We start from the raw sequence: 17,881 nt of genomic DNA, 5'->3' as shown, positions 1-17,881 counted from the left end.
GGTTTACGACTAGTCATGTCAGCCCGGGCTCTTTATCATATGGATGCTAGCGACACTATCATATACGTGAGCCAAAAGGCGCAAACGGTCCCGGGCAAAGGTAAGGCGACACCCGTGGGAATACCGTGCATGAGGCCGCAAAGTGATATGAAGTGTTACCGGCTAGATCGATGTGACATCGAGTCGGGGTCCTGACAGCGTTGGCATCAGAGCCGGACTGCCTGTAGGTTCTTCAAGCCAAACTGGTCGATGTTGAGTCTAGATAATTCTTTAGTTATATGTAGGGGAATTGTTTGTGGGTTGGAACGTAAGGCTCTTTTTACTCCTTATATCTTATGACTTTCTGATCTGAGTCAGTCCATTCTTCCATCGGGGGTTAAGGAATTAGGATCTGCTCTCTCTATCAGGATCACGAGTTACTAATCAGTAGTACCTTATAAGTTTGATGGTTACAAGCCTAGTTCAGTTCTACTACCACATTATGTTGTAAGAATGGTTTCAAGACTTGATATGATGATGTTGAGTGTGTACGAAATCCTTTGTCAAATGTCTCAATATCCTTTTTGAGCATTTACAGCTGTTATGCTGCCGAAATTTTGCTAGAAATTCTAATGCCTTTGCATTATAATTGTGCTTTCAGATGGCCACTCGCGACCTCAATCAAGTGGTTCGCCTGACTCGGTGCCTAGATGTACCCGGCCATACTGCTAAGTTGGTCAGGGTAATGACTGAGGCTGGATACCGCTGGTATCCTGAGTACACGGTCGAAGAGCAATTCCGAGACTTCAATCAAAGCCAGTATCTCTGCACTGTCAGGATATTTCCATCTTATCCTGGATCCACTGAGCCTCTTCACTGCTCCTATGGACTCGGGGTTACTATCGAGATGGCTGTGCAGGATGCCACCTACTCTATGATGACCATTATGCGAGTCAGATCTGGTCTATTTCGGGACTCTGACTTCCGGTATATGCCAGGATCACTTCCGGGAGCACAAGGATATTTTCAGGCTATATATGCTGACTCCACTCAGGAGGATTCACGGACTCGCACCACTGCTGGGATGCTCGAGGATAAGGACCGTGAAAATCGGGCCTTAAGGTTAGAGCTCTTCAATACCCGTGCTGACCACTGGGCCACTTTGACTCGGTTCGCACCGGCGGTGCAAGCTGGATATTCAGATATGCGCGATCTCTATCTTGTGAGATCTGCTCTGCCAGACGTGATGGTTTGGCGTGATGTAGGAGGCATCACCCCACCTCGCGGTCCCCGCAGGCCACCGTTTGCTGGTCCAAGACCTCATCCTAGCCCCTATGGTCCACAAGCTCCGCGAGACCGTCTGTTTCCGGATGATCATGTTGAACTTCCGGGCTATGGAGGTGATTTCTACGAGGACTATTACGGATCGGTCTGAGTTAGTAGTAGTATCACTAGTTCGCACTAGCTGTGTCGTCTATTGTCCTGCGTGTCTCGTGGGATATGACCTAGTCTGTACTCTTCTGGAGATGTAGAAAAATAATGTATAGGAGTTTGGAATGCCTCCGATGAGATGTAATCCCTTTTCACCGTAATAGTACTTTGTTTGGTCTTGTACTAAACCTTGTATGGTGTGTATGACGATGGAATAAAGAAGCAGTTTCTGTATCTACCATGTCATACGGATGATCATCTTGCATTCCGAGTTATTCCTTGCATTATGTATCCTATGTCGGAATTTTATCATTCTGACTAAATCATTGCCTTGTTTACCTAGGATGGTCAACACGCGCGCCAACCCTGCTTCCCAAGAGCAGGCCGAAGGCAGTGAAGCCAGAAATGAACATCTACCTCATCCTCCTTCACTAGCCGAGGTGATGATGGAAGCTGAGAGAAACAAGCGGGAGACAAACCGGTTGTTGGAGCGTATTGAACAGAACACAGCACACCATCAGAGGGTTAACGTGGTGTCACTCAGCGATTTTATCAAATTGCATCCACCCACGTTCCACCACTCCGTCGAGCCTCTCGACACTGATGACTGGCTTCGCAGTATTTCTCACAAGCTGCGTTCCGCGCTGGTAGCGGAGGCTGACAAGGTCACCTTTGCTGCATATCATCTTGAAGGCCCCGCCAGTCTATGGTGGGAGAATTATGGAGCCATGCGCCCAGCGGGCCATGTCACAACTTGGGCTGAATTCAGCGACGCTTTCCGTGAACACCACATTCCGGAGGGTCTCATGGACCGTAAGCGTGAAGAATTTTGCAATTTCACCCAAGGCCGACTTTCTGTGGATGTCTATAGCAGGGAGTTTGGTAACCTTGCACGATATGCAACCGAGGAAGTTTCTACTGACGCCAAGAAGCAAGCAAGGTTCCGTAAGGGCCTTAGTCCTGAGCTTCGTCGCGACCTCCGTCTGCATGAGTGCACATCTTTTTCGAAACTTGTCAACAAAGCCATCAGTGCTGAAACTGGTCAGACTGATTATGACGCAACACGCAAGCATGGACGTGATATGGGTTCCTCATCCGGTGCTGGTCCTCAGAAGCGCCGCGTGTGGGTACCCAACACCGCCCTGCCACCCAGGTTCACACCGAGGCCATCTTTCCAGACGCCTCGCCCTGCTCAACAGTCTGCTCCAGCCAAGCCCTATGGGGGTCCATCCAATAATGCTCCTCCACGTACCAGTTCCGTGACTTGTTTCAAGTGTGGGGAATCTGGTCATTATATGCGTGAGTGTCCCCAGACCAACCCCAATCAATCTGCTAAAGCTGTTGGCCGTGGCAAGCCGACAGGGAAGGTGTTCCATGCCAAACCGGTCACCGCTTCACGTGGCCATGTCAACTGTATCTCTGCCGAAGAAGCTCAAGAAGATCCCAACGTCGTTCTCGGTACGCTTCTTGTTAATTGCCACCCGGCATCTGTTCTTTTCGATACAGGAGCCTCTCATTCTTTTATATCTGAAAATTATGCTCGTTTGCATAACGTTGCATTCTGTGACTTGCCATCCACTATGGAAATCTCTACCCCTGGGTCTAGATGGCAGACCTCTAGGGTAAGTTATGGAAATGAGATCCAAGTCGACAGACTTGTTTTCCTTGCATCTTTGATAGCCCTTAAATCTTCAGATATTAATATCATTCTGGGTATGGACTGGATGTCAGCCCATCATGCCCAAATTGATTGCTTCTCTAGGACTGTTCAACTCACCCATCCTTCGGGGAAGATAGTCAATGTCTTGACCCGAATAGCCAAGCGACAATTATATTCTCTTAACGCCAGCCCTTTGCCAGACCTTGAGGACGTTCCGGTAGTCCGTGACTTCCCGGATGTCTTCCCAGAGGAATTGCCAGGTGTTCCACCTGACAGGGATGTTGAGTTCGTAATCGACCTCATCCCCGGAACCGTTCCGATTGCTAGAAGACCTTATAAGATGGCACCCCTAGAACTAGCCGAGCTTAAGAAACAACTCGATGAATCCTTGAAAAAGGGTTTCATCCGCCCTAGTTCATCTCCGTGGGCTTGCCCCGTCCTATTCGTTAAGAAAAAGGATGGTACGGACCGGATGGTTGTAGATTACCGACCTGTCAATTTGGTCACAATCAAGAACAAATATCCACTTCCCAGGATCAACGATCTGTATGATCAGCTCGCTGGATCCTCAGTCTTCTCCAAGATGGATTTGAGGTTGGGCTACCATCAAATCAAAATCAGAAACGGGGACATTTCTAAAACGGCCTTTGTTACTCGTTATGGCCAATACGAGTACACCGTCATGTCCTTCGGTTTAACCAACGCTCCAGCCACCTTTTCTCGATTAATGAACTCAATCTTCATGGAGTATTTGGATAAGTTCGTCGTGGTTTATCTCGATGATATACTCATCTACTCCAAGAACAAGGAAGAACATGCCGAACATCTAAGGCTAGTGTTGAAGAAACTTCGAGAGCATCGCCTTTATGCCAAATTTTCAAAATGTGAATTCTGGTTGTCAGAAGTGACCTATCTGGGTCATGTAATATCTGGTAAAGGTATTGCTGTTAACCCTGAGCGAGTTCAAGCCGTCCTTGATTGGACTCCACCTGAATCGGTCAAGCAAGTTCGGAGTTTTCTGGGTTTAGCGAGCTATTGTCGTCGCTTTGTCGAGAACTTCTCCAAAGTTGCTAAACCTCTAACCGAACTCCTCAAGAAAGATAAGAAGTTCGAATGGACTCCACAATGTGAGCACAGCTTTCAGGAACTGAAAAGACGCCTGACCTCTGCTCCCGTACTGGTACCGCCAGACTTCTCCAAGGACTTTGTTATCTACTGCGACGCCTCGCGACAAGGACTAGGTTGCATTCTCATGCAAGATCGACACGTAATTGCTTACGCTTCACGGCAATTGCACCCACATGAGGAGAATTATCCCACTCATGACCTAGAGCTTGCAGCCGTAGTCTATGCACTTAAGACCTGGCGACATTATCTCCTCGGTAATCGTTGCGAAATATTCACTGATCACCAAAGTCTGAAGTATATTTTCACCCAACCGGATTTGAATCTCAGGCAGAGACGTTGGGTTGAATTGATCACAGACTTCGACTTAGGGATAACCTATACCCCAGGGAAAGCCAACGTCATGGCTGATGCGCTAAGTCGTAAATCTTATTGTAACAACCTGATGTTACAACAAAAGTCAACCGCTTCTCCATGAGGAATTTCGGAAGCTTAACCTTCACATTGTACCTCAAGGTTTTCTCTCCACCTTGGTGGCAAAACCTACCCTTACGGATCAAATTATCAACGCACGGAAGGTAGATCCGGGAATCTCCCGCATCAAGAGAAACATTCAGAAAGGAATTGCGAATTGTTTCTCCGTTAATGATCAAGGAGTCGTATACTTCGGGAATCGACTAGTAGTTCCCAAAGTGTGCAACCTAAGGCGATTAATCCTTAAGGAAGCTCATGAATCTCCTCTCACCATTCACCCCGGTAGCACAAAAATGTATCAGGACCTACGCCAGAGGTTCTGGTGGACTAGGATGAAGAGAGAAATCGCTCAGTATATTGCTAATTGCGACGTCTGTCGTCGTGTAAAAGCAGAGCATCAACGGCCTGCTGGCACCCTTCAACCATTAGCTATTCCTGAATGGAAATGGGATAAAATTGGTATGGATTTCATTACCGGTTTTCCCAGGACCAAAAGAGGGAATAATGCTATTTTCGTTGTGGTCGATCGTCTTTCCAAAGTAGCTCATTTCTTACCTGTTCGTGAGAGTATAACCGCTAGTCAGCTGGCAGACTTATACATCTCCCGAATAGTGTCTCTTCATGGTGTCCCTTTGGAAATCAATTCGGATCGAGGAAGTCTTTTCACCTCTCGATTTTGGGAAAGTTTCCAAAATGCTATGGGAACCCGTCTCTCCTTTAGCACCGCTTTCCATCCTCAGTCAAGTGGTCAAGTGGAACGCGTCAATCAGATTCTAGAAGACATGCTTCGAGCCTCTGTTATCTCGTTCGGAATGGACTGGGAGAAGTGCCTTCCATTTGCCGAATTCGCTTACAACAACAGCTATCAATCCAGCTTGGGTAAAGCCCCTTTTGAAGTCCTCTATGGACGGCGATGTCGAACACCCCTTAACTGGTCAGAGACCGGGGAAAGACAATTCTTTGGCCCGGATATGATTCAGGAAGCAGAAGAACAAGTTCGTATCGTTCGTGAAAAGTTGAAAACAGCCCAATCTCGTCAAAAGAGTCAATATGACCGAAAACATAAGGCTATGACTTTCGAGGTTGATGAGAAGGCTTATCTTCGGGTCACCCCTCTGAAGGGAACCCATCGTTTCGGTATCAAAGGCAAATTGGCTCCTCGTTACATTGGACCTTTTCGCATTCTTGCCAAACGAGGAGAAGTTGCCTACCAATTGGAACTACCTCCGCACCTCTCCAGAGTTCACGATGTCTTCCACATTTCTCAACTCAGGCGTTGCTTCTCGGATCCTATCCGTGAAGTGGACCACGAAACGCTTGATCTCCAAGATAATCTTACCTATCGAGAGTACCCCATTCGTATCCTCGATCAAGCCGAACGTACCACGCGACATCATAATATCAAGTTTCTCAAGGTTCAATGGTCGCACCATTCTGAAGATGAAGCAACCTGGGAAAGGGAGGATCGTCTTCGACTTGAATATCCCGCCTTCTTCCCGGAGGAACCCAAATCTCGGGACGAGATTCTTTTGAGTGGGGGTGAGTTGTCACACCCTAGCTAGTTATGCATTAGAGTGTTGCATCATGTTTACTCATTCATCAGAAACTTGAAATGGGGATGACAGAACCCCCAGTCCCCTCTGAAACCAACTAGGGTTTACTAAAATAATTTTTCAATGAACCTGAAATGCCCTTCTAAAATGCCCATCATTTTTGCCTTGGTTCAGAACCTCTGCCAAAAGTGGTGCACATTTTCCTAGGCCATCCTAGGGTTTTGAATTAAATCATAACTATTTGAATTTGGGCATTTAAAATTATATAAAATATTTAAATGCTCAAATATCTCCAAACTAAAATGTTTCATGTTGGAAATAATCCAACTATGGACCAGGAGTAGTTTGGTGATTTTTGGAGTTGCCTAGGTATTTTATTTAATTCAACAAAGTTGCAGTCATATTAAATAAAAACAGAAAACAGAAAAGAAAGGGGAAGACTTACCTGTGCGGCCCAGCCCAGCCGGCCCAGCACTGTGCTGGCCCGTGCCAGCCAGCTGCTTCCCCTCGCCAGAGCAGGCAGGGAGGTGAGCATGGCGCGCCCGAGCTCGCCACGCACCACCCAGCCTCTCTACATCGCCCTGGTCGCCGTTGCGCCGCGTGGATCGTCTTCTGGTCGTCGCCCCGACCTCGCCGACACCCCATTCACTCTCCCCGGCTCTCTCCTTCCTCTCCCTCACTCTCTCTCTCTCACGGCCGAAGCTCACCGTCGCCGCAGTTCGCCTTAGCCACCGTCTCCGACCACCCCTCGCTTCCCCGACCAGCTCAGAAGCTCCGCCTCGACTCCTTCTTCCTCCCCACCGCTCCACGGGTCCCCGGAAGCCCTGCATCGCCGCCACGTCGCCGTTCCCCTCTTCGGACTCCGACCACCGCCGCCGTCAAATTCGTCGTCTCCGACGCGTCCCCGAGCCCGCTTCGACGCCCACTGCAACCGCGGTGAGCTACGCCACCGTTTCCCCCTTCTCCCCTGCTCTCTCCCGACCCCTAGGCCCTAGCCCCACCGCGGCCGAAAGCTTCACGCCGCCGGCGATGTCGCCGTCGTGGCCATGATCGCCGTAGCGCCCAACCGAGCACGCCATCGTGCTCCACATCTCACTAGGAGCACGTAGCACGCTCCAACACCCCCCTAACACCCTGCAACACCGTTCCCGTGCACGACCGAACCCCGGCCGCCGCAGCCGAGCTCGCCGCCGTCGACTCCGGCCACCCCGACCCCAACGGACTCCGCCAAGAGCCGCGGGTCGTCCTCAGCTTCACTCCGGTGGCCTCCGCGGTTCATTTGGTGGCCGAAACGACCAAAACCACTATCGCCGCCGCACTGATGGTCGCCGCCGGCCAGAACTCCGGCGAGCTGACATGGCCTAGTTAATTAGCCACTAAACCACCACCTACTGACGCTGACAAGTGGGCCCCAGGGCTTAGTCAAAGCTAACCAGCCCGGGTAACACGGGATTAGCCCCTGTGTCACTGACGTGTGGACCCCACACGTCAGGTTTGACCCGAGCCAGCCCTGTTGACCTGCTGATGTCACTGTGACGTCAGGCTGACGCAGTAAATGATATTTCTGGATTTAAATTAAATCAGGAAATTCCAGAATATTAATTAAACTTCAAAAATTCATAACTTTTATTCTGTAACTCCAAATTGGACAAATTATATATGAAAAATGATCAGAAAAATCCAATCTATCCATCTGTACTATTTTCATGCATGATCCAACAAGTTAAATGGATGTTTTAATCAGAACAAGGAAAAGCACTTTAAAAGGCCATATTTGAAATTGAAATTTGAATCTTTGATTCAAATTTGTTCAAACCCTTCTGGCTTTAGTTGCATTAGCCCAACACACTCATATTGCCATGTTTCATGCATGCATCATATTGTTGCACATTGTTTGGTGATGCCTGTGTATCGTTATCCTTTACGACAGGATCTGTCCCCGAGGAGTACCGTGACTACCCTAACGAAGAACCATATCCGTGCATCGAACCATCAGGCAAGCAACCAATCATTTGATCATATCGATACAATCCCATGTTCTCGCTCCTGCTCTCCTTTACTGCATTAAGACAACGCGATTTAAACTGCTGTGTGCTACGGTAGTTGAACCCATTTCCTCTGCATGACCTGTCATTGCCACAGTAACTAGATGAAACCCACTAGCATGTGTAGGAGTTGATTGAGCCATATGTATGTGTTGTTCCTACCTTGCTATGCCTGCTATGCTTAGAGTCGTGTCAGGTCTGGTTCATCTGGGTGATGGGCTAGAGTGAAATGATTATGTCGGTAATGAGAGTGGTGTGGTGAACACGATTTGGTAAAGGTATCGATGAGAGGCCATGTAGGAGTACATGGTGGGTTGTTTCATTGAAGCCGACCTTAAGCACTGAGATCTGTATGTGTGATTTAAGAATCAGCTACTACCATGCATTGGGCCCGAAACCAATGGACCCTCTCGACTTCTTATTCACCCTAGTTCTCCGTCCAGGAGTTGCAAGTAGTTTCTGGTGTTTGTAGCCTACTGGAGGCCGTGGACAGCGCTGACCGTAGGGGTGGGCTGTGATGCGGTAGGTACGTGGCATGGTGTACCGAATACCCGTTAGGTATCTCGGGAACCCTGTTCACATCGTTCGGGGCCGTATGGGAAACCTCGGCCGGACTCCCTGCGGATGGAACCTGAATAGGCGATAAACCTGGACTGGAAGCTTAGGTGATTAGGTAGGTCGTGGCCGACACCCACGTTGGGCTTCCGCTTGAAGGTTGCCGAGTACATGTCGTGTAAACGACGATAAGTGGTGAGAGCGTGTATGAAGAAGTACACCCCTGCAGGGTTAACATGATCTATTCGAATAGCCGCGTCCGCGGTAAAGGACTACTTGGTTGCCTATACAGTTCATAGACAAGTAAATGGAAACTGATAAAAGCCTCAAGATAAGTGTGAGTGCCGAGGATGGCTCTTCCGTAGGAAGACGGTGGTGGATCCTCGGTAGTGTATTGAAGTGGTGAATAGTGGACTCATGTGCGCAAAACTATTTCAAATGGAGTATCGTAGGATAGTCTAGCCAGGAGTCAAAGCTGGCTTGCTGCAATAACTCCACCAACCCTTCTTGATACTATGCATGTATGTAGGATCTGATGTAAGTCTTGCTGAGTACCTTTGTACTCATGTTGCTATAACCTACATTTTTACAGAAGACGCTGCAACCCCTTCTGATGGGTTCTATGTAGACGTTGACATCAACGAGTAGGCTAAAGACCCAGGTGGTGACCCTGAGCTTGTGATGGACCACATAGTGTAGTTAGGCTTCCGAGCCTCTTTTATTTTACTAGTTGTCTGTACTCAGACAAGTTACTTCCGCTGTTGGCTTGTATGACTGTATGACTTGTATGTTGGGTCGTGAGACCCGTACCTTTGTGTGTATGTTATGTATGGCTCGCTGAGCCTTAAATAAAAGTACTTGTGTCGTAGAGTCATGTTGTGATGCTTCGTTGTATTTGCACATATCGAGCATATTGTGTGTATGACTGAAATGCTTGGTATGTGTGGGATCTGACTACCTAGTTGTTTATCTTTAGTAGCCTCTCTTACCGGGAAATGTCTCCTAGTGTTACCGCTGAGCCATGGTAGCATGCTACTGCTCTGGAACACTTAGGCTGGCCGGCATGTGTCCTTCTTCGTTCCTGTGTCTGTCCCTTCGGGGAAATGTCACGCTTTGAGTACCGGAGTCCTGTTAGCCCGCTACAGCCCGGTTTACCGGAGTCCTGCTAGCCCAGTGCTACAGCCCGGACCCACTTGCTGATGACCGACACGTTCGAAGCTGGGTCATGGATGCCTGTCCCTGTAAGTCTGTGCCACTTTGGGTATACGACTAGTCATGTCAGCCCGGGCTCTTTATCATATGGATGCTAGCGACACTATCATATACGTGAGCCAAAAGGCGCAAACGGTCCCGGGAAAAAGGTAAGACGACACCCGTGGGAATACCGTGCGTGAGGCCGCAAAGTGATATGAGGTGTTACCAGCTAGATCGATGTGACATCGAGTCGGGGTCCTGACAGCGTTGGCATCAGAGCCGGACTGCCTGTAGGTTCTCCAAGCCAAACTGGTCGATGTTGAGTCTAGAAATTCTTTAGTTATATGTAGGGGAATTGTTTGTGGGATGGAACGTAAGGCTCTTTTTACTCCTTATACCTTATGACTTTCTGATCTGAGTCAGTCCATTCTTCCACCGGGGGTTAAGGAATTAGGATCTGTTCTCTCTATCAGGATCACGTGTTACTAATCAGTAGTACCTTATAAGTTTGATGGTTACAAGCCTAGTTCAGTTCTACTACCACATTATGTTGTTGGAATGGTTTCAGAACTTGATATGATGATGTTGAGTGTGTACGAAATCCTTTGTCAAATGTCTCAATATCCTTTTTGAGCATTTACAGCTGTTATGCTGCCGAAATTTTGCTAGAAATTCTAATGCCTTTGCATTATGATTATTCTTTCAGATGGCCACTCGCGACCTCAATCAAGTGGTTCGCCTGACTCGATGCCTAGATGTACCCGGCCATACTGCTAAGTTGGTCAGGGTAATGACTGAGGCTGGATACCGCTGGTATCCTGAGTACACAGTCGAAGAGCAATTCCGAGACTTTAATCAAAGCCAGTATCTCTGCACTGTCAGGATATTTCCATCTTATCCTGGATCCACTGAGCCTCTTCACTGCTCCTATGGACTCGGGGTTACTATCGAGATGGCTGTGCAGGATGCCGCCTACTCTATGATGACCATTATGCGAGTCAGATCTGGTCTATTTCGGGACTCTGATTTCCGGTATATGCCAGGATCACTTCCGGGAGCACAAGGGTATCTCCAGGCTATCTATGCTGACTCCACTCAGGAGGATTCACGGACTCGCACCACGGCTGAGATGCTCGAGGATAAGGACCGTGAAAATCGGGCCTTAAGGTTAGAGCTCTTCAATACCCGTGCTGACCACTGGGCCACCGTCTGTTGGTCCAAGACCTCATCCTAGCCCCTATGGTCCACAAGCTCCGCGAGACCGTCTGTTTCCGGATGATCATGTTGAACTTCCAGGCTATGGAGGTGACTTCTACGAGGACTACTACGGATCGGTCTGAGTTAGTAGTAGTATCACTATTTCGCACTAGCTGTGTCGTCTATCGTCCTGCGTGACTCGTGGGATATGACCTAGTTTGTACTCTTTCCGGAGGTGTAGAAAAATAATGTATAGGAGCTTGGAATGCCTCCGATGAGATGTAATCCTTTTCTCACCGTAATAGTACTTTGTTTGGTCTTGTACTAAACCTTGTATGGTGTGTATGACGATGGAATAAAGAAGCAGTTTCTGTATCTACCATGTCATACGGATGATCATCTTGCATTCCGAGTTATTTCTTACATTATGTATCCCATGTCGGAATTTCATCATTCTGACTAAATCATTGTCTTGTTTACCTAGGATGGTCAACACGCGCGCCAACCCTGCTTCCCAAGAGCAGGCCGAGGGCAGTGAAGCCAGGAATGAAAATCTGCCTCATCCTCCTTCACTAGCCGAGGTGATGATGGAAGCTGAGAGAAACAAGCGGGAGACAAACCGTTTGTTGGAGCGTATTGAACAGAATACAGCACACCATCAGAGGGCTAACGTGGTGTCACTCAGTGATTTTATCAAATTGCATCCACCCACGTTCCACCACTCCGTCGAGCCTCTCGACGCTGATGACTGGCTTCGCAGTATCTCTCACAAGCTGCGTTCCGCGCTGGTAGCGGAGGCTGACAAGGTCACCTTTGCTGCATATCATCTTGAAGGCCCCGCCAGTCTATGGTGGGAGAATTATGGAGCTATGCGCCCAGCGGACCATGTCACTACTTGGGCTGAGTTCAGCGAGGCTTTCCGTGAACATCACATTCCGAAGGGTCTCATGGACCGTAAACGTGAAGAATTTTGCAGTTTCACCCAAGGCCGACTTTCTGTGGATGTCTATAGCAGAGAGTTCGGTAATCTCGCCCGATATGCAACTGAGGAAGTGTCTACTGACGCCAAGAAGCAAGCAAGGTTCCGTAAGGGCCTTAGTCCTGAGCTTCGCCGCGACCTCCGTCTGCATGAGTGCACATCTTTTTCGAAACTTGTCAACAAAGCCATCAGTGCTGAAACTGGTCAGACTGACTATGACGCAACACGCAAGCATGGACGTGACATGGGTTCCTCATCCGGTGCTGGTCCTCAGAAGCGCCGCGTGTGGGTACCCAACACCGCCCTGCCACCCAGGTTCACACCGAGGCCATCTTTCCAGGCGCCTCGCCCCGCTCAACAGTCTGCTCCAGCCAAGCCCTATGGGGGTCCATCCAATAATGCTCCTCCACGTACCAGTTCCGTGACTTGTTTCAAGTGTGGGGAATCTGGTCACTATATGCGTGAGTGTCCCCAGACCAACCCCAATCAATCTGCTAAAGCTGTTGGCCGTGGCAAGCCGACAGGGAAGGTGTTCCATGCCAAACCGGTCACCGCTTCACGTGGCCATGTCAACTGTATCTCTGCCGAAGAAGCTCAAGAAGATCCCAACGTCGTTCTCGGTACGCTTCTTGTTAATTGCCACCCGGCATCTATTCTTTTCGATACAGGAGCCTCTCATTCTTTTATATCTGAAAATTATGCTCGTTTGCATAACGTTGCATTCTGTGACTTGCCATCCTCCATGGTAATTCAAACTCCGGGATCCAAATGGCAAACTTCTAGAGTAAGCCATGGAAATGAAATCCAAGTCGACAGACTTGTTTTTCTTGCATCTTTGATAGCCCTTAAATCTTCAGATATTAATATCATTTTGGGTATGGACTGGATGTCAGCTCATCAAGCCAAAATTGATTGCTTCTCTAGGACCGTTCAACTCACCCATCCTTCGGGGAAGATAGTCAATGTTTTGACTCGAATAGCCAAGCGACAATTATATTCTCTTAACGCCAGCCCTTTGCCAGACCTTGAGGACGTTCCGGTAGTCCGTGACTTTCCGGATGTCTTTCCAGAAGAATTGCCAGGGGTTCCACCTGACAGGGATGTTGAGTTCGTAATAGACCTCATTCCAGGAACCGTTCCGATTGCTAGAAGACCTTATAAGATGGCACCCCTAGAACTAGCCGAGCTTAAGAAACAACTCGATGAGTCCTTGAAAAAGGGTTTCATCCGCCCTAGTTCATCTCCGTGGGCTTGCCCCGTCCTATTCGTCAAGAAGAAGGATGGTACGGACCGGATGGTTGTAGATTACCGACCTGTCAATTTGGTCACAATCAAGAACAAATATCCACTTCCCAGGATCAACGACCTGTATGATCAGCTCGCTGGATCCTCAGTCTTCTCTAAGATGGATTTGAGGTTGGGCTACCATCAAATCAAAATCAGAAACGGGGACATTTTTAAAACGGCCTTTGTTACTCGTTACGGCCAATACGAGTACACCGTCATGTCCTTCGGTTTAACCAACGCTCCAGCCACTTTTTCTCGGTTAATGAACTCAATCTTCATGGAGTATTTGGATAAATTCGTCGTAGTTTATCTCGATGATATACTCATATACTCCAAGAACGAGGAAGAACATGCCGAACATCTAAGGCTAGTGTTGCAGAAACTCCGAGAGCATCGCCTTTATGCAAAATTTTCTAAATGTGAGTTCTGGTTGCCAGAAGTGACCTATCTGGGTCATGTAATATCTGGTAAAGGTATTGCTGTTAACCCTGAGCGAGTTCAAGCTGTCCTTGACTGGACTCCACCCGAATCGGTCAAGCAAGTTCGGAGTTTTCTAGGCTTAGCGAGCTATTGCCGTCGCTTTGTCGAGAACTTCTCCAAAGTCGCTAAACCTCTAACCGAACTCCTCAAGAAAGATAAGAAGTTCGAATGGACTCCACAATGTGAGCATAGCTTTCAGGAACTGAAAAGACGCCTGACTTCTGCTCCCGTGCTGGTACCACCAGACTTCTCCAAAGACTTTGTTATCTACTGCGACGCCTCGCGACAAGGACTAGGTTGCATTCTCATGCAAGATCGACACGTAATTGCTTACGCTTCACGGCAATTGCACCCACATGAGGAGAATTATCCTACTCATGATCTAGAACTTGCAGCCGTAGTCTATGCACTTAAGACCTGGCGACATTACCTCCTCGGTAATCGTTGCGAAATATTCACTGATCACCAAAGTCTGAAGTATATTTTCACCCAACCGGATTTGAATCTCAGGCAAAGACGTTGGGTTGAACTGATCACTGACTTCGACCTAGGGATAACCTATACCCCAGGGAAAGCCAACGTCATGGCTGATGCGCTAAGTCGTAAATCTTATTGTAACAACCTGATGTTACAACAAAGTCAACCGCTTCTCCATGAGGAATTTCGGAAGCTTAACCTTCACATTGTACCTCAAGGTTTTCTCTCCACCTTGGTGGCAAAACCTACCCTTACGGATCAAATCATCAAAGCACAGAAGGTAGATCCGGGAATCTCCCGCATCAAGAGGAACATTCAGAAAGGAATTGCGAATTGTTTCTCCGTTAATGATCAAGGAGTCGTGTACTTCGGGGATCGATTAGTAGTTCCCAAAGTGCGCAACCTAAGGCGATTAATCCTTAAGGAAGCCCATGAATCTCCTCTCACCATTCATCCCGGTAGTACTAAAATGTATCAGGACCTACGCCAGAGGTTCTGGTGGACTAGGATGAAGAGAGAAATTGCTCAGTATATTGCCAATTGCGACGTCTGTCGTCGTGTAAAAGCAGAGCATCAACGGCCTGCTGGCACCCTTCAACCCTTAGCTATTCCTGAATGGAAATGGGATAAAATTGGTATGGATTTCATTACCGGTTTTCCCAGGACCAAGAGAGGGAATAATGCTATCTTCGTCGTGGTCGATCGTCTTTCCAAAGTAGCTCATTTCCTACCTGTTCGTGAGAGTATAACCGCTAGTCAGCTGGCAGACTTATACATCTCCCGAATAGTGTCCCTCCATGGTGTTCCTTTGGAAATCAATTCGGATCGAGGAAGTCTTTTCACCTCTCGATTTTGGGAAAGTTTCCAAAATGCTATGGGAACCCGGCTCTCCTTTAGCACCGCTTTCCACCCTCAGTCAAGTGGTCAAGTGGAACGCGTCAACCAAATTCTAGAAGACATGCTTCGAGCCTCTGTTATCTCGTTCGGAATGGACTGGGAGAAGTGCCTTCCATTTGCCGAATTCGCTTACAACAACAGCTATCAATCTAGCTTGGGTAAAGCCCCTTTTGAAGTTCTCTATGGACGACGATGTCGAACACCCCTTAACTGGTCAGAGACCGGGGAAAGACAATTCTTTGGCCCGGATATGATTCAGGAAGCAGAAGAACAAGTTCGAATCGTTCGTGAAAAGTTGAAAACAGCCCAATCCCGTCAAAAGAGTCAATATGACCGAAAACATAAGGCTATGATTTTCGAGGTTGACGAGAAGGCTTATCTTCGGGTCATCCCTCTGAAGGGAACCCATCGCTTCGGTATCAAAGGCAAATTGGCTCCTCGTTACATTGGACCTTTTCGCATTCTTGCCAAACGAGGAGAAGTTGCCTACCAATTGGAACTACCTCCGCACCTCTCCAGAGTTCACGATGTCTTCCACGTTTCTCAACTCAGGCGTTGCTTCTCGGATCCTATCCGTGAAGTGGACCATGAAACGCTTGATCTCCAAGATAATCTTACATATCGAGAGTACCCCATTCGTATCCTCGATCAAGCCGAACGTACCACGCGACGTCATAACATCAAGTTTCTCAAGGTTCAATGGTCGCACCATTCTGAAGATGAAGCAACTTGGGAAAGGGAGGATCGTCTTCGACTCGAATATCCCGCTTTCTTCTCGGAGGAACCCAAATCTCGGGACGAGATTCTTTTGAGTGGGGGTGAGTTGTCACACCCTAGCTAGTCATGCATTAGAGTGTTGCATCATGTTTACTTTTGCATCAGAAACTTGAAATGGGGATGACAGAACCCCCAGTCCCCTCTGATAACCAACTAGGGTTTACTAAAATAATTTTCAATGAACCTGAAATGCCCTTCTAAAATGCCCATCATTTTTGCCTTGGTTCAGAACCTCTGCCAAAAATGGTGCACACTTTTCTAGGCCATCCTAGGGTTCTTGAGTTAAATCATAACTATTTGAATTTGGGCATTTAAAATAATATAAAATATTTTAATGCTCAAATATCTCCAAACTAAAATGTTTCATGTTGGAAATATTCCAACTATGGACCAGGAGTAGTTTGGTGATTTTTAGAGTTGCCTAGGTATTTTATTTAATTCAACAAAGTTGCAGAATTATTAAATAAAACAGAAAACAGAAAAGAGAGGAGAAACTTACCTTTGCGGCCCAGCCAGCTGGCCGGCCCAGCTAGCCAGCCCAGCATTGTAGCTCCTCGTCGTCTTCCTCCCCACGCCCCGAAGCTGCTGCGTGCTCGCGCGCGCGCGGCCGCGCGGCCACCTCCTGCTTGCCGACGCCCCCCTGGCCGCGTGGACGACGCCCGCAGCCCGTCCCGAACCCCCCTGCTCTCGCTCACTCTCCCCCCCCCCCGTTTCTCCCTCGCTCTCTCTCGCTCTCGGCCGAACACCACCGTCGCCGCCGTTCGCCGTAGCCACTGACTCCGGCCACCCCTCGCTCCCCCGAGTAGCTCAGAAGCTCCGCCTCGACTCCCTCTTCCTCCCCACCGCTCCACGAGTCCCCGGAAGCCCTGCATCGCCGCCACGTCGCCGTTCCCCTCTTCGGACTCCGACCACCGTCGCCGACGAATTCGCCGTCTCCAGCGCGTCCCCGAGCCCGCTTCGACGCCCACTGCAACCGCGGTGAGCTACGCCACCGTTTCCCCCTCTTCTCCCCCTCGTTCCCTCACCGTAGCTGCATCCCCACCACGGCCGAACCTCCGCCGTCGCCGAGCTCGCCGTCGACGCAGCTCCGGTGACCATTTGGTCACCCCGACGAGTCCAACGCGTTCACAGAACCCAGTAGAGCATCCCTAGCGCCTCACTTTGCTCGACTTCGAGCTCCAGCACCACTCCCGTGCACGACCGAACCCCGGCGGCCGCAGCTGAGCTCGCCGCCGTCAACTCCGGCCACCCCAACCCCAACGGACTCCACCAAGAGCCGCGGGTCGTCCTCAGCTTCACTCCGGTGGTCGCCACGTTCCATTTGGTGGCCGAAACGTCCAAAACCACTATCGCCGCCGCACTGTTGGTCGCCGCCGGCCAGAACTCCGGCGAGCTGACGTGGCCTAGTTAATTAACCACTAAACCACCACCTACAGACGCTGACAAGTGGGCCCCAGGGGTTAGTCAAAGCTAACCAGCCCGGGGTCAACGCGGGATTAGCCCCTGTGACACTGACGTGTGGACCCCACACGTCAGGTTTGACCCGAGCCAGCCCTGTTGACCTGCTGATGTCACTATGATGTCAGGCTGACGCAGTAAATGATATTTCTGGATTTAAATTAAATCAGGAAATTCCAGAATATTATTTAAACTTCAAAAATTCATAACTTTTATTCTGTAACTCCAAATTGGACAAATAATATATGAAAAATGATCAGAAAAATCCAATCTATCCATCTGTACCATTTTCATGCATGATCAAACAAGTTAA

This window comes from Triticum aestivum, chromosome 2B, assembly GCF_018294505.1.
Source record: "Triticum aestivum cultivar Chinese Spring chromosome 2B, IWGSC CS RefSeq v2.1, whole genome shotgun sequence".
In the NCBI taxonomy this organism is placed as follows: Eukaryota; Viridiplantae; Streptophyta; class Magnoliopsida; order Poales; family Poaceae; genus Triticum; species Triticum aestivum.
Note: the sequence above shows the minus strand (reverse complement) of the source record.